Source organism: Numida meleagris, chromosome 3, assembly GCF_002078875.1.
Source record: "Numida meleagris isolate 19003 breed g44 Domestic line chromosome 3, NumMel1.0, whole genome shotgun sequence".
In the NCBI taxonomy this organism is placed as follows: domain Eukaryota; kingdom Metazoa; phylum Chordata; class Aves; order Galliformes; family Numididae; genus Numida; species Numida meleagris.
Genome location: NC_034411.1, coordinates 28,881,651 through 28,899,671, shown reverse-complemented (window position 1 = coordinate 28,899,671; position 18,021 = coordinate 28,881,651). Strand labels below are relative to the sequence as shown.

Sequence of the window (18,021 nt, the reverse complement as noted above, 5' to 3'; positions counted from 1 at the left end):
AGGGCCTCTCTACCCCCAGGCAGATCGACACTTCCTGCCAGCTTGGTGTCGTCTGCAAACTTACTGAGGGTGCTCTCAATACCCTCATTCAGGTCATCAATAAAGATATTGAAGAGGACAGGCCCCAGCACTGACCCCTGGGGAACACCACTCGTGACCGGTCGCCAGCTGCATTTAACTGTATTCACCACCACTGTCTGGGCCCGGCCCTCCAGCCAGCTCCTTACCCAGCAAAGAGTGTACCTGTCCAAGCCACAGGCTGCCAGTTTCTCCAGGAGAATACTGTGGGAGACAGTGTCAAAGGCTTTGCTGAAGTCTAGGTAGACCACATCAACAGCCTTTCCCTCATCCACCAGACGGGTCACTCGATCATAGAAAGAGATCAGGTTGGTCAAGCAGGACCTGCCCTTCACAAACCCATGCTGGCTGGGCCTGATCCCCTGGTTGTCCTGCAAATGCTGCGTGATCTCCCTCAGGACAATCTGCTCCACAACCTTCCCCGGCACTGAGGTCAGGCTGACAGGCCTGTAGTTCCCCGGATCCTCCTTACGACCCTTCTTGTAGATGGGAGTCACACTGGCAAGTCTCCAGTTTTCTGGGACCTCTCCAGTTGACCAGGAACGCCAATAGATGATGGAAAGCGGCTTGGCTATCTCTTCCGCCAGCTCCCTCAGTACTCTCGGGTGGATCTCGTCCGGCCCCATGGACTTGTGGCAGTCCAGGTGGAGTAGTAGGTCTCTGACCATTTCCTCCTGAATCATGGGGGATTTGTTTCATTCCCCATCCAAGACTTCCAGGTCAGAGAGTAGAGTGTTCTGAGGACAACTGGTCTAGCTTTTAAAGACAGACGTAAAAAAGGCATTGAGAACCTCAGCCTTTTCATTGTCCTCAGAGGCCATATTCCCAGCTGCGTCCAGTAAAGAATGGAGATTCTCCCTGGTCCTCCTCTTACTGTTAATATATTTGTAGAAGAGTTTCTTGTTCCCTTTCGGACCACCTGATCAGGAAAACAAGTATAGGAGACCCTCTTCAGGCAACTGGAAGAGTCATGTGTTCAAAAACACAGATACTTATGGGGATTTTAACCACCTTAACATCTACTGGAAAGGCAACACACCAGGGTACAAATAGTCCAAGAGGGTCTGGAATGTATTAATGACAACTTCCTAACACAGGTAATAGCTGTGTTGAAGACAGGAGATGCTTTAATGGACCTGGTATTTATGAGCAAGGAAGGATGGAATAGGGATGTGACTGTTGGGGGTAGCTTTGGCTGCAGTGACTGTGGGATGGCAGTGCTCAGGATTTCACGAGGGAGGAAGACAAAAAGCAACAATTCATCTTGAATTTCAAGAGATCGTCAGACTATGTCTTGACTTAAAGAATCCCATGAGACGTGGTCCTTAAGAGAAGAGAGCTTCAGAAGAGTTGGCTGCTTTTTAAGGATCACCTGCTCCAAGCCCAAGGACAGTCTGTTCTGATGTGAAGGAAATGAAAGAAAGGTGACAGGAGGCCTGCGTGAATGATCGAGTTGCTTGCCTTTAGAAATCTCAGGCCTCTGAGACCAGCTGCAAAGTTCAGAGCAAGGCACATTTAACCTCAGTGGAGGAGGACCAGATTAGGGAACATTTTAACAAACTATATATACTGAAGTCCCTGGGACCTGATTCACACCTGTGAATGCTGAGGGAGCTGGTTGATGTCACTGTGAAGACACTCTTTGTTACCTTTAAAAGGTCAAGACAACTATGTGAGGTTCCTGAAAACTGGAAGAAAGCAACTCTTACATTTATCTTCAAGATGGACAAGAAAGAGCATCTTGAGCACTACAGAGTGCACGGCCTCATCCTAGTCCCTGGGAAGGTGATGGATCAAATGATCCTAGAAACCGTTTCCAAACATATGAAGGACAAGAAGGTCAATGGAAGTAATCAGCATGGATCTATAAGCAGAAATTATGCCTGACTATTCTAACAGCCTTCTACAGTGAGAAAACTGGCTTTGTAGATAGGGAGGGAGAAGTGGATGCTGTTTGTCTTGACTGTGTTAACACTTTTGATACTTCCTTGTAACATCCTTGCTGACAAATTGAAGAAGTGAGGTCTAGATAATTGGAGAGTGAGGTTGCTTTATAACAGGCAAAGCTACTGGGCTCAAAATGTTGTGATTCACAGCAAAAAGATCAGAAGAGATCGTATTAATGGTATATTCTTGGGCCAGTGCTGAGGTCCAAAACTTTTTAACATCTTTGTTAATGACCCAGATGATAAGACCAAGCACACCTTCCCCAAGTTCACAGACAACATAAAATTGAGATGAGTGATTTTTAGATCAGTTGCTTTTACTTCTGTTCAGAACCACCTCAACATGTATCTCATGAAATTCATCAAAGGGAAATGCCATGTCCTTCTCCTGGGGAGGAATAACTTTGTGCACCAATATAAAATGAGTCTGACCAGCTGGAAAACAACTTTGTGGGAAAAAATCTGGAGTCCTGATGGGCAACAAACTGAACATGAGTTTGAAATGTGCCTTTGTGGTGGATGCCAGCAGGGCTGGATTAGGAAGAGCAACGTCAGCAAGTCAAGTGAGGTGATCCTTTCCTACTTCAGCCTTGATGGGACAAATCTAAACTGTTGCAACCAGTTCTGGGTTCCTCAGTACAAGAGAGAGACGGACATACTAGAGATAGTCCAACAAAGGACCATAAAAATGATTAAGAGGCTGGAACATTTGGCATATGAGGAAAGACTGAGAAAGATGGGACTGTTTAGCCTGGAGAAGAAAAGACTTGAGATCTATAAATAGCTGATGGAGAAAGAGTAGAGAGGTTATAACCAGATGCTTCTCAATGGAGCCTGGAGACAGGACAGGAGTTAATGGACTAACTGAAATACAGGAAATCCCTGTATTCAAACATTGAAACAAACAAAACCAAAACCACAACAGCAGCAACACTTCTTACTGTAAGGTTGATCAAATATTGGAATGGTTTGCTCAGAGAGGTTGTGGAGGCTTCATGCATGGAGATACTCAAAACCCAACCGCATAGTGTTCTAAGAAACCTGCCCTCATTCCCTCTCCTTTGAATTGGCATACTGGAATAGATAATGCCAGAGGTCTCTTTCAATCTCAGCTACGCTGTGATTCTGTTTTTTTTTTTTTCCCCTCATTACTGAGTCAAAACAGTTCAATAACTGTGGTCACAAGTGGCTCATATATTGGGACCAAGTACTATTTGGGTTATGCTATCTTACATCCTCTTAAAATAAGTTATTCCAGGGCAAAATGAGGAATTGTGTAGAGATTGAGGTTTCTGGGGGGTGGATAGAATGACTTCAAGTGCTATTTATAATTTGAGCTTGAGTATAGGCCTTCACTCCCTAGAGTTTCTAATGTGACATCTTTAATTAGTATCCAATTTACATGGAAAGTAAACAAATTAGCAAATAAATAAATCCTGAGTTTGCCCAATGTTTATAGATCTGTGTTGAAACTGATTTTGTTACTTCAATGGAAAATGGGGTTAATTAAGTGAAAACAAGGCCCTGTGATTTCTATTATCCACAAAAGTCTACCATTTCTATGAATATTCTTAATGCACTCATAAAGGAACTGACCATTTTAATAATGTTTATCTTAAAACAGCTTAGTTAAATGCCATGGGAAGAAAATAAGGAGAATGTTGCTTTAATGGTATTTCCTAAAATGGCTGTATAGCAGCATTTGTGGGATGTCCTGGAGCACAATCATTTGTCTTTAATTAAAAAGAAGCAATCAAACAAACAAAAAAAGCAACAACCATAAACAACCTAATAAAAAGAAAATGAGCTGACTGATAGAAGTAATTAATCCATAATAGATCTGCCCCTAAACTCTGGAAGTCATTTCTTTAGAGCAGCTGATACAAAGAAGTCAGAGCCAATTGTTCTGTATCAGCTGAAAACCATCTTTGTATATGCTAGTCACACAGTACAATTTTTTTTTCCTCTAACAATGATAATGTATGATCATTTCCACATACTCAAAATTAATGAGTAGAGCAACCAATCAACAATTTTTTCATAGTGCAGATGCAATTGTTGCTGAAGATATAATGGTACATGCGAGATACTTGCTCTGGATTTGATTATGCAGTATGCTGCATGTACTATTGAGTGCTTCAGTAAAGAAGCATTTAAGTTCCTTCTTGCCTTTATGTGCACAAGTAATACCCACTGCCTGCATCTTCTTATGCTTGGTGTCATGTATATGGTCAGAATCCCTCTGGTTTCAAAGTGATTCAATCAAAATATTGGAAGATCAGCCTTTCACTGAAGTTAACGGAGGCTATGTGAGAACTTGTGTACAGATTTCTTCTGTAATTTCTTTTGAAACTCACAGAAATACTGAAATATTAGAAAGCTAAAAGGAACTCTTCATCTGTAGTTGTTTCTCCAGAAAACCATCTCTACTGTCACGTCAGCTCTACTAAATAAGTCATCTGAAGGTGGGTTTTTCCAACATGAGGACCTGAATACAGAGAACACTGAGAGAAGAGTAAATCAGAAACTATGCAAATCATCCAGGTTAGTTCTGATTTTCATGTGGGGGAATGGGAGAGGAAAACCTAAAAATCCTGGGAACGGGATTTTACTTATCACTTTTTATTTTTTTAAGCTTTCATGATGTTATCTACATTCAAAAGGCGGAAGGAATATTCCACCTGTTGTAAGGTTGTCTTCAACAGGGAGCAAGGCTACAGCAAAAAGGGCTTTGCTGTGCCTAATTACTGATAATCCAGGTGTGTTTAGAAGAAACATAACTCCTAATGGCATTGAAATTGTAAGCTCCTACTCCTTCTGTTCTTTCCACCCTGTCACCGTTTAAACAAAATAGAACAGAACTTGTATCCATGCTGCGCTACTACTTTTAGTATAACTGTTGTCATCCAGTTTGAAGGTCAGTTTGATAACATGGATTTGACTACAATTATAATCTAAACTGGAAGCGTATAGGAAATGATAATTTAGTAATGTTCTTGATTTTATGCTCTGTTTTTTTTTTTCCTTCCTTATTCAGTCCTTTATTCTTCCAGAATGGCCACCAATTAAAAGAAAACTTAGTGTTTCCTCCCCCATGTAATTTAGAATCCTTCAGGGCTTCAGTCTGTTAAGAAGAGCTTGTGCATTTGTTTTGTGCACGAAGTCTAATTGCACCTCATCCTTTTAATGGTCCTTTCTCTTTCTCTCATAGTGCTTGCAGCAATCACAGAGTAAAAAACATAGCGTGAAACCTTTTTTTCCATGATATTTTTGCTGTACAGCATCACAAATATCGTGAAGTCATGTGAGCTTGTTCTCAGTCCTCACAATCTGCAGTGCTATTTACATGAGTGCAGTGTAAGTGTAAAGTGCTGTTGAATTAAGGTGGTGCATGCTTCATGCGGATGTAAATGATTATACCAAGTATCAGGGCTGGTGAATCAGTTGCCAGGGCTCAAGTTCAATCATATTTCTGCCAAACTGAGCAGTAACTCTCCAACAATCCTCTTCAGAGGTGTGATCCTTATTGGTATCTTAAATAAGAAGAACCTAGATGACCACACAGGTAGCTGATACACGAATATTACATTTCCTGAACTTCACAATCTTTTACCTAAAACAAAGTATGATCTTTCCCTCCCAGCTTCAGTTTCCTAGCTGCGTATGAATATGCATTGAAGAGAAATATTTTTAAACATTAGCATTTTACATCGTTGAAGTCTTTTGGAAAAATTATTTCATGGGATTACATCTCTCTAGGTGACCAGTTTCTTTTCTGGCATGTGCAGGGATTCGGGAACAAACAATTACCTGGGTCTCTGCACACATAACTCTTAAAAATAATCAGGACCAGTACCTACTTAAATATGTGCTGCTTTCTTGGCATACACCAAGTCTTCTTGTGACTCAGGCTCCCAGTGATGGAATTAAGTATTGCAGAATCTGGGTGTGCCCCTCTTTATGTCCCAGTCAACCACTTCACATAGAAGACTGTGTATTTTTTTGCATCCAGAGCAACTCAATCATGCTGGTAATCACATATGCACCTCTCAGCACTCCAATAGAGCATGGGTGCTCTGCATTCTCAGTGAATTGCACTGTCTTGACAAGTTCAACAAAAATGGCTTACAGCTTTCTTCTCCCTAGCCTTCACCCATTACTGTCAAGCAGATATCCAAGAGAGCAATTCAGCATCTTTTGCATAAAAGTAAGGAGCCACATTTCTTTAGAACTTTGTTCCATTTCCAGGACTCCTAAACAGACAGGAATTCATATAAAGAAAGCCAAGTGTTCTCCAGGAAAGTGTGTGTCACAGATTAGGGCAGATTCTCTGTGATGGAAGTTATGTCCAGGAAAATCAGTGTGGGTGAACAGTGGTGCAGTACAGAAAAAATAAACACCCAGAGCCTCAAAGGCTGGAATAAAGAGCTTGGCCATAAAGTACTGAAACTAAATGCCATTTGTAATTAATTGCTGAAATATGGTCAGCTGGCTTCCTAATTGATTTCAGCTTCTTACTAAGGGATCATTGTTGCCAATTAGTTTATATGTAAACTTCAGAGAGTATTGAATAATCAGAGTTTAGCAAGCCATGCTTACTGTAAATAATCCTAGCTCTTCTGCGACAAATACACAGTAAGCAAATGTCCCCTGCTTGGCATCATAGGTGGAGCCAGGACTTGTTTCTACTGCTTTTCTCCACTGAGATGTTACAAAGGTCTCAGAAACATGCGGAATTGGCAACCTTGAACTCACTTTTGAAAGGAGTAAGTTTTCTAGGTGGAATAGGAGCAGTGTAATAGCTCCATCAGCAGTATTGTAAAGAAAAGGATGTTTAGCTGGAGCTCTCTGTCTGCTAAAGAGCTGTGTCAGGACCGGTGAGTAGCTGTCATTTACAGAACCTCAAGGCTATTCTAAGTTGGTATCAGAGTCTTAATGTACCTTGATCAGTTGTAAGACCACAGGGAAGTAGGGGCAGTTTGAAGATAGCCATTACTTTTTCACTCTAGTCTAACTTGAAGTCAATCAAAGTAAAAGATCTGGCCGAAATCCCGCCACAAAAAAAACCCGAAACAAACTGACAAAAAAAACCCAACAACATACAAACAAAAACCCTGCATAGTAATAATATTTCCCTACACTAAAGAGATGCTCAAATTATTGTGTGGTATTTCAGAGACTGAGAGACACATTCTTCTGTACAGAGGGTATGAAAACCTTGCTAATTCTTTAGCCTGTGGTGACAAAGCAGAAGACTTTGACTCTGCATCTGCTTTGGGTGGTGGTGTCAGGCATGGAATGCTGCCTAGCTCACAGAGCCAGGGTGTTTAAACCCATTGTCGGATGGAGCAGGCAGCCTGGCACTTGGTCTCTGCTCACAATGGGCACTTTTGTTTTTAGATTAGTATACCCATGTCCTTTTGACAATGGATCAAACAAGCAGTTTAAATCTTCAGAGGTTGAACAGCATCTCACAGAAGCTTTTTCTTCTACATTCTGTAAGAAATCTATTTTTGAGAAGCACATAACCAATTTTGGTTATCCTCTTCTCTGTTCACTCCTTGTAGGACCCTAAAAGGACTTTAAATATATATTAAAGTTAGACACATTTGCTTCTTCCATTCTGTAGCAATTAAATGTGACTTAAGAACGTGTATATCTGCATTTTGGGACGGATTTCTTTCACATGAGGGAACAATGAAAAAGCATGAGAAAGAAAATATGGGGAAGTTTTTGGTTTGATGTTGTCAGTTGGCATCAGCGACTTCATCTATGGTGTTTATAATTCTACAATTACATAGGTAATATTATAGCTTTTGGGGTTGACCTCAGTGGTTAGTCTAAAAATGTTTTTAGAACTAAGCAGGTATTATCTTTGATGGTCTTATTCTTAAATTCTAAAGGAGCTGCCTATATAAGTATATTTGTGCAGTCCGGGGATGTAGACCTTATATCATGCACTGTTCAGAAAGACAAACATCACTTTTTCTTTTCTGGTAGCTTCTGGTTTTGTTGTGTCCTATAAGCTGAGCACACCAAAATAGTTTCTATCAAAGGTCACCTCTTATGGAAGAGGATTACTCTGCAGAATCAAACATTTTTGCAAACTGCAATACTTTTCACTGAGGTATCTGCAGTTCGGAATGTACTAATAAAAAGCTGACTTCTCTGGCAGCTTTCATCCCAGGCTGTTATTAATACAAGCACTGAATTATATAACACCCAGTCTAATATACTTCTCTGTTGTTGGGGAAACAGTCACAGAAAGAATCAATGATTTATCTAGTTTAATGTACTACTGACTAAATATCGAAGCATGCAGCAGATTTTGAATGCTGTGTCTTTATTTTGTTTAATATACCACACATTTCTCCTGCAGCCAGTAATAGAAACCAGGAGTTGTGCTGTAACCATTAGACAATGCTCTGTCAATGGAACATCCAGATGCTGTGGTGAGAGGGGGGGGATGGCTTTCACAAGGGTTTGTAAGGACTCTAAGGAGCAACATAAGTAAGGAAGAGCAAATATTCTTAATTTATCTTCACGTTTATTGTGATTTGATCATTCTGGCCCAATGGCACAAGCCTGTTTCCTGTTGGGCACATTCTTGTTTTGTGTTTGCAGAGTGATGGAGCACCACTTTAGCTTCCCACAAGACCCATTTTCTTTCCATCATCGGTCTTTGCCATTCAGATCCCCATCTGCTGCAGTGCCTTACTCTGCCTTCCTGTAGACAGGCTGCCTATTTTGAACATACCAGACTAACCTTAGCTGAGACATCAGCAGGTTGATGAGCTTTGCCTTAAAATGAGTTAGTTTTGTGAACTTTTAACTAATGAGCAAGACAAAGGCCATTTATACTGGTTATGCTGTATCATAATAGATGGTCGAGTGTGCTAAGGTGAGGGAAATTGTGTTGGTAATATGAGCCTATCTAACCTTTCTACCTTGGCCCGCTGCTGCATGCTAGTCTCCAAAGCTGGGTACAGTCTCTGGCTCCAGGTCCTTGGCTGCTGGAAGTGGGAGGATATGAGGAAAGTGAGAGGAGGAATCAGTTTATCATTTCTGCCTCTCTCAGCTCTCCTTTCTTTTTCCAATGAGAAACTGAGGGAATAGAGGGGAAAAAGGGGCAACAAACCAGTCAAGCTGAGCTAGCAAGGGAAGGGGAAAGGTAAAAACCTGCGTCATGCAAAACAGAAAGAGGGAGTAAAAGAGCAGGGACTTGGAGGATGAGATGAAAGAAGTAGTGGGCAGAGATGTGAGTGGAAGCTGAGGATTAATAGACCAATAGAAATATGTGAATGGAAGGAGGCTCTGACAATCATAAGATTTCATCTGCTGATTTCATCTGATTTGCATGTGTAAATCATATAAAACTTCCCTGGGTTCTACACTGAGAAATCCACAGGCACGGTATAGCTCATGTCAGAAGAACATTGATGGGTCCCCATGGTTTGTTATAAGGTTATTAATGCTGAAGATACAATTTGGTAGCCTGGTTAAGTGACTAATTTGCTTATAGCATAGAAGGTATAAGTACCTACAGTTAGAGGATACCTGCTGGGCCTGTTTGTGAAGGAGCATTACTATTGAAGGGCTCAATTCTCTGTTTTTTACCCACCTCCTTTCCTGTGGAATCAAAGAAACGGAAAGAAATCACATTGGGTTGATAGCAGCAAGCACCCATGCTGTGACTGTTGTGCACTGGTGTATGTCAGGACAGAAAAGGCAAGACAGTGCTGATTTGTCTCCATGTTGTTTGGTTTGGCCTGCTGATCTGAAGGCGATATTTTTCCTGTGTAACTTGCTTTCTCTGCTCGTGCTATTATACATATACACATATTTGTATATATATGACTTTGCTTTGTGATATGTGTTGATTTGTGTTGTCATCATGAAAGTTCAGTTACTGTAATGAAAAACGACTCATGCTCGCAGAGAGCAAACCATCTACTTCCATTAACTGCAAAGAGAGAGAGAGATTTTGCAGATGGTGTTACTATCTCTGAAATTCAGAGTTACTGTGTAACAGGGAATGTGGTTTCTCCCCCTGCAGACGGCAAGACACATAAGGCAGACAGCTCCCCCGTATTAATCTAGCTATTAATATAAGACAGAGTTGAAAGTGAAGTCAGAAGAAAACAGGCTGGTTTACACTGGATTAAAGCTATCAAAAGAATGACTGAGGAGGAAAAACTGGGAAATTAAGGCTTTTTATTAAGTTAAGTCATATCCTCTCCATGCAATCAAAACGATCTGAGCTGCTAGGGGGCATTGCCAATACCAGCGCTGGGGCGCTCAGCGCAGAGCTGTGGGGTCGGAGGGAGGCACTGCGTCCCAGGGGGCTCCCCGCGGGCTGCAGAAACACACAGGCTCTGCCACTCTGGGGACTGGGAACGCCCGGCCGCGTTGCGGGTGGTGTAGAGGAAATAACCCTCTGAACCACAACCAAATCGCAACACCCGAAAGCCTTGACTGAAGGCTGAGCCGTGCCCGCCAGGCCGGAGCTTGTCCCTTTAAGAAAGTGCAGCACAGTAGCAGAGGCCGGCCCTGCCTCCCAGAGCCTCGGCGCTGGAGCTGGGCTGGGAATGGGAAGCAGTTCCTCGGCTGGGGCCGGAGAAGCGCTCGCACAGCCCCAGCCCCGCTCACTCGGCTGCATCCAGCACGGGGGAGAGAGAGCGGCGCTGCTCCTGCCGCGGGATGGACGTTCCTGAGCACTGAGCTCAGCCGCTGTAAAAAGCGAGTAGGAAAATATACGGCTGGATGAAATTGGTAAGTCTAAACGAAAGGCACGTCCTCCACCTCGGGCTGTAGTTTTCCAGTCTCTTGGTTTGTAATGCTTTTCGCAGGCCGCTTTTTTTCTTCTTTTTTTTTTTTTTCTTTCTCTTTTCTTTCCTTGTCTTCTAGGCAGAGCAGCTGGGAAAACATGGAGGCAAAATAAAAGTGTAAAAAATCTTTCAATATTGGTCAGTGTTTGTGCTCCTGTTTTGAAACTCTCTTTTTGCATTGACGCGACGCTGCAGGAGCTGGGATGGGGAAACCAGCAAGTGTTTGTGCAGAGGTAGGGGCAGAAAGTTCCGAAGAGTTGTAATTGGCTTTTCTCGTGGACATGACTAAAGAGGGAGATTTGGGAGGAAAAAAAAAAAAAAAAAAAAAAAAGATTTTTAAGAAGCTTCAAGTGATTTGTCATTTACTTTTCCAGAGTAAAAGCAAATCTCGTCTTAAACAGCTTTAAAATGCAGTCAGATGTGTTTGGCAGGAATAAGAATCTTCTTTAAAACCATGTTATCAGTGAAAATCTTCATGCAAAAGTACTGGTGAGCAACTGCTGCATATGTATGTTTGAGTTTAGTGAAATCCATTGGCAGCTCTGGAAGAGCAGAGACATTACATGCAATTTCCTCTGCGCTGGGCAGAGGGCGGTGCTGCTGCGTCTGGCACGGTCCTCCCTGAGCAGCCGGGGAGCTGGTGGAGTCTGGTGAAAAATCGAGGAGAGAGATGTTTTAAGCAATTAAAACAGGAATTGTTCACATATGGACAAAACGACAGCATGGAACATCCAGTCAGAGCAGTCGGAATGTTTAATTTTGTTCCATTAAGAGCTTGTGTTTTGTTTGTTTTTAAAGTGATGATCTGACTTACAAAGAAAAAATGTAAGTTCTGATGATCCACTCAGATTTTAATTAGAAATTAGAGCTTGATTATATTCCTCTTTCCTTTTCTGGAAGGTGTTGTGGGATCGGCTTCCTTAAAGAAGGGGAGGAGAAGTGTAGAATCTCTTGACAGATACGTTACTTCAGTAATGGTATGGGTTATAATGAAGAACTCAGTGTTAATCAAACTGCAGGCTGGAATTATCCATCTAATATAGAAATGTCTTTTGCATCCAACACAAATGCACTGCAGTGGTTAGAGATCTGTAAGCTGAACATGAAGACTTCTGAACCTTAATCACTAAACCTTGTACTGCCAGGTAGTTCGGGGAGGGTAGCAGCACGTGTTCAGGCCGGTATACAGCTTTCTTCTTAGATATCTCAGTACTGCCACAAGGACAAGAGGCAAGATGATTGCACTATATTCTCACTACGTGTAGAGAAGAGTTAAAGAATACAGTAACAGACTGTCCTTAGTGTGTATGATACTTCATGTGCATACTAATGTGAGTATATAATATCCTGTTGCTCTGTGGAGTAGGACTTTGGGTTTCCTTTAAAAAGGCTTTAAAATGAATTCAGGTATTGTTTTAACCAATGCAGTTTTACTGTGAATAGAGAAGGATCAGACCTATCAAGTTCCTGACTCGTGCAACATCTACTTGAACTTGGCAATTCTGTTATGACCTAGGGCTTTGGTTGTTGCTAAAGGCACAAGATGTTTCTGTCTGGCTTTATTCCTGTTACTTAACAATCACTTGCAGTGGAGTGGAAAGATTTGCAGGTTTGAGTCCTTAATGTGAGGCATGCTGAATAAAGCAGATTAAAGGAACTGAATGACCACATGGATTCTAGTCATTTGGATTCCCAGTCATTACACCTCACTGAAGAGTTTAGACTGCTGCTACGTCATCTGAATCAGTGGAGTGGGTGAAGAAAGTCAACTTCGTTTACCACAAGGGGCTGTTAAACAATTATTGTGAGGCAGTGTATCCTTGTGATATTTGTAGCTCTTCAGGGGAAAAAAAAATAATTGTATTTTTATCGTTCACTACAGGTATGAATGGCCCTTTGGGTCAAGGGAAAGATTTCTCTCTTTCAGCACATTTCTGAACTAGCAGGGACTAGTGAGATGTCTGTCTGATGTACTGAGGAATCTTTTCTTTTTTTGCATTCCTTAAAGTGGACTTCTTGATGGGATTAGTCAGCTGTACCCCTCCTATTGTGAAGGACATGACACACCCCTTGGCAGAGGAGCAAGGTTATTGCAAATACCGATGGAGCTGTCAGGCACTCTGAGAAACATTAGACACTAGCAGATGCTTCTCTTGGTAGAAGGCTATTTTACTCATTGAAAGCAAGTAATCTCCACAGTCACTGATGTTTGGCTAAGGTCTTATCAGCTGCATCTCCCCGCTATTCTGTTGTTCAGCATGGCTTGTTTGGTATGGTACTTGATGGCTGACTTCCATTCTAAAGTATAGTTTTCCTACTTTCGTATTATTTCCAGCTACAATCTGCATTTTATGTATGGAACAGACAGTTTGATGTCACTGGTCCCATTCCATTTTTACGGTGCCCTTTGGCAATTCACTACAAGATGTATTTTATTTTTCTTCCAAGTGCTTTTCTTTGAGTTACAAGGTCTGCTCTGAAAGTAATGCCTCATGCATCATTCTGTTGGCCGATGATGTCAGAGGTGGATGTTGGTGGCATGACAGGTTGGGACTTCCCATTATGTTTTGTTGCCGTGTGACAGCTGGCAGTAAAGGGGCATGGCATCTGACATGGAAGTGATTATGAAGCAAAGGTTTCTCTGAACTCCTCCATGCAGAAAAACTTGCACCCATTGACATTCATCGGTGCTTGCTGCACATTTCTGGAGACCAAACAGTGGATGTGAGCACAGTGAGACAGTGGGCGGTACATTTCAGCAGTGATGACAGTGACAATGGGTCGCTTCCACTGGTGCAGATGTTTACAAGTGGCATGCAGGTTCTTGTTCATGCTGGTGAAAATGCATAGCTAATGGTGGTGACTCTGTTGAAAAGTAGTGTTTTTAGCTGAGAATTTGCTCTATCAAGAGTGTTTTTGTTCCCTTTGTATCTGTTAGTTTCCATGAAAATAAATAGGGGGCATTAGTTTGGGAGTAACCTACTTGCATGGAACCTGAGAACCCAGGTTGCAAATTTGTCAGAGGGTGGTGCTGGGGTCATACAATTAACTCCTTCGGAGCCTTCCAAATATTAGCTTAATATGACATATATGTGTAATATTTAAAATGTGATTAAAATCCCCACATATAGCTGTGCCACACTAAAGGAACAGAGATTCCTTTAATAACTTCTTTTTTTAGAAGATACTGCTCTTCTTGCCCACTAGTAGATTGCTATGATGCTGGCAGTGCTATGAATTCTGTCTGCCATTGGAGTGTTTGTCTACTACTTGCTTACACTGACGGTAATAGTGCTGAGTTAGTCTAGCCAGAGCAAGACTCATGATTAGTCAACAAATTGCTGACAATTTGTTTTCTAACATTACTAGTTTTGGTCATTGTTTTGCTGATCTTCATGTTCTTGTTAACTCAGCATTGAGCGCATTGTCATAGTCTAATTAAACACACTTACTGTGAAATCCTTTCTCAGAGAGTGATTCTGTCTTCCTTTAGACTTTCAGACTCCATCAGATCTGTGATGATCATGTGCATGAGCTTTTCCTAAGGAATTAATTTATTTCCATCTTCACATTTGTATGGCTATCATCTTGTGTCTGAAACTGTTAATGACTCAGCTGAGCTGTTCATTTGTTTGGTTTGTCTCCCCTCCCCCCTTCCCCCCCCCCCCAACCAGTAGTTCCAAAGTTCTTTTTTTAACCAGATCCATCAAAATTCTTGGAAGACTTCACTTTCTTTTCAGTCTCAATCTGTATCATGGTTTCAGCTGAGATAGGAATATTTTTTTAAATAATGCCTACTATGCTTTGGATTTAGGAGAAAAACAATGTTGATAACACATTGATGTTTTGGCTGTTGCTGAACAGTGCTTATACTAGGTTAAGGACTTTTTTGCTCCTAGCATGGAAGGTGGGGGGGGGGGAATACTGCCTGGACAGATGACCCAAAGTGGCCAAAGGGATGTCCCATACCATGTGATATCGTTCTGAACAATAAAACTTGTTTTATTGTTGAGAAGTTGGCTGGGATACAGGGGTGGCTGCTGCCTGGGGACTGGCTGGGCATCGGTCAGTGAGTGGTAAGCAATTGTGTAGTTGATTCTCTCCCAGAATCCCACTTAGAGCGGGGGAGCTGAATGAATGGCTGTGTGGTGTTTAGCTGCCTGCTAGGTTAAATCATAACAATCCATTATTGAGAGATTATTTCTTAAATGTCAAATACAATGAACAAGAACGCTTTCAAAAACTTTTAGTCTCTCTACCAGTTTAATTATGCTTGCAAAAACATGGTAGTGACCTAATATATCATTAAACAATCACATTTAAATATCGTACTGACCTTGCCAACCAGTAAATCAAAGCAATGGCAAAATCCCTTTTTTTTTTTTGTCTTTGCTACACCCTGAAAGCCATGAAATAATCTTCTGAGCGCTTAGCAAAAGTATGTTTCACATTGATGTGTTTTGGAGCATAAAATAGGGAAAAGAGTTATGAATTTCTAGACTCCTAGGGACCAAAAAAAGGCCCTGCTGAGATCTTCCTTTTTTTAATAATTGGATAATTTAAAAAGACCATGGATTTTTACAAAAAAATGTGGGTCCCACGTGAGAAGGAAGGACAAAGTGACAGCTGGCAGTGCTGTTACTTAGCATATGCTGTGCTTTTTCAGTGTCTTCACTGAAAGGTCTGCGTTACACTTGGGAACTACAGCTAATCTTGTCAAATTGTTCTTTTGGAGGTTTTTAAACTGATGTAAAGGGGAAGTGCTGAAATGTGGGTGGACGGAAGGATCAACAGTTAATGAATTGTCCTTTATACCATGTGGTGTATATTGCAAGATCAAGATCCAGTAGGGAGGCTAAACACAGTCTTTGCAACTGTCCTTCCTAGTGCTTCTCATTTGTGCTGGAGTTAAAACAATAATAGGGCATTCTGTGGTTTAGCCACTATGAAGTATTGCCCCGATCATGTGTCCAGGTCTGCAGCCTCTTCATAAATGTATTGTAGCCTGTATCTTTATCTACATCTGTCTGTTAGCTGGCATGATCATATAGCTCTGTTTATTCTGAAATCCACAGAAAGTACATGGAGAAACACTGTAATTTCATTTCTCCAAGAGAATCTTTTTCAGCAGCTGATAAAACCTAAGCTCGTGCCAGATGAAAAGCTCCCGTGTTATCATTTTCAGTTAATTAAAAAAATAAACCCCAAATCCCTTACAGCAGCAATTTTATACATACTGTGCATGTGTGTTTCCATGTGTGTGCATGCGTACACTAGTGCTTCACTCTTGCATTGACAGCTTCTGCCTTTTACAGCAGTGTGCGCATTACCATACATTTTTGGGTACAGGACTTAGTGATATAGGGGAGATTTGGAGGAGTATTTTTTCCTTTCTTAATTTTTTTTTCTAACATTGTTTACTGTAGTTAAAACAGACAAATCAACACCAACAATCAAATCAACAAATCAAATAAAAGCTTCAGTGTTTGCATCAAAATTGGGATTATTTATTAATTTACTTAGGAAGAAAACATTCTAAAGTATGAATTTTATCCACTGCTAGGTAAACAAAACTTTTCTGGCAACTTGATACTTTAATAAAATAAGCAGTGAGTAAATGAAGTGTGTCCAATTTATATGTGCTAGAAAGCAGGAATCTGGATTTTCTTGAACAGAAAGGTATACTGGGAGCTGTGGATAATTGTCTTTTGGCATCTGTGCTGACTCGTTAAGTGTGGATCCCAGTAAGAAGAAGCATTAATTCAAAAAGTCTTGATGGCTTGTCTGATGATTTGGATTTCTATTATTTTCATTTTAAGGAGGAAAAAAAATTAATTTAGTTCTGCTGAAAGGTGCTGAACTGACAGCCCTGGAAGGCCATAATGCCTTTGTTCAGTCACAGAACAAAGTGATGCCTTGAACCGTGGCTTCCCCAGTGCTGCGCTTTAGCTGTGAGGTTTGGTCAATGGAGGATCAAAACTGAAGTTCGGCATCTTTCTGTTCAACTTCTTGCTTTTTCTTTTTTTTTTTTTTTTCTTTATCTACATTGTCAGATTACCGGCAAGGAGTTGATCAGTCAGTTTTGATGGCTTCCTCTGTAACCTGTTTAGGTTATGCCAACAGAGGTCCTTGTGGTCTGTTTCAAGTGACAACACCATGGCAAACTTGCTCAGTTATCAGGAAAGCCTTGATCAATTAATTTCAATATAATAGCTATTAAATTGGAATGATTTTTGTTTCTTATAAGGAATGGATTCAGGCTAGAGACCTGGTGGAAGGGCATACTGCATTATATCACAAGCCCTCAGAGTCATTCAATAATCTTAAACAGTTTTTCAGTACTCTGCTTGCATTACCCAAATCCTGAGCTTTTAGGCTCTGTGTTCTTCGCCTGATACAGAGGCCCATTGGAAAGCTGCATGTGGGCTTTTGTATTTAGATCATCTAGAAGTCAAAGAATGTGGACCGTAATAATTTTCTTTCAGACTGAAGGTGGGATAGGACTATAAACGACAGTGGCACAAGGGCTGTGCTAGTACCTAGAAGGATGTGTAATAACTTTAGCACAGACTAAACTTTCGGCAGGATGTTGTATTAAAGAAGATACTGTTTGAAAACATTACACAAACATATTTTCATGTGTGTATATACCTTGTTCCCCTTTTTTCCCCTTGAATTTAATTGCCCTTTAATCATACTCTCCAGAGGGAGGGTAGGGAGAGGAAAAGTATTTCTGTCTAGAGAGTTCTTGGTTGTAAAAGCATATCTTTTTAAATGAAAGTTGTTTTTTGTTCTTTGTGCTGTTTAATTTTTTAATTACACTTTACTGAGGTTAGAGTGAAATTTGGCTAGGGAGTTCCAACATCCTATTTTTTGTTCATTTTGCTAACTGGTCTTTCACCTAATACTGTACAGCGTTTGGATTGGAAGCTTTTCAGGGATTTACTTATTTCAATCATTTTTCCTCTTAAGAAAATACCCCCAAAGAAGTTCTAGTGATGTTAGGCTCTAGTCAATAATATGCTTTTGCTCTCCGTCCAGTGTCATGCTTAAGGTGATTGACTTGTCCATTCTAAAAAAAAATGAAAATGTACTCCAGCCAGGTTCTTTTTGTGTGTTTCATTTATGCTTTAAAGACACCTTAATTAGATGGAAAGAAGGCAACTTCT

At 41.0% G+C, this 18,021-nt stretch overlaps 1 protein-coding gene across 9 annotated transcripts in view; it reads left to right on the top strand.

Annotated features, from left to right (window-relative positions):
* The window catches only part of DAAM2 (dishevelled associated activator of morphogenesis 2), a 210,938-nt gene that overhangs the window by 34,343 nt on the left and 158,574 nt on the right, over positions 1-18,021 (top strand). For 2 of the 9 annotated variants that reach the window (XM_021392994.1, XM_021392995.1), the window contains exon 2: positions 4,429-4,568. The exons of 6 other annotated variants lie outside the window; for them this stretch is intronic. The gene's annotated coding sequence lies outside the window, so the exon portion shown is untranslated. Of the gene's footprint in view, positions 1-4,428; positions 4,569-10,462; positions 10,797-18,021 lie in introns of those variants that run through there. One more of the 9 variants, XM_021392993.1, reaches the window with a different exon arrangement.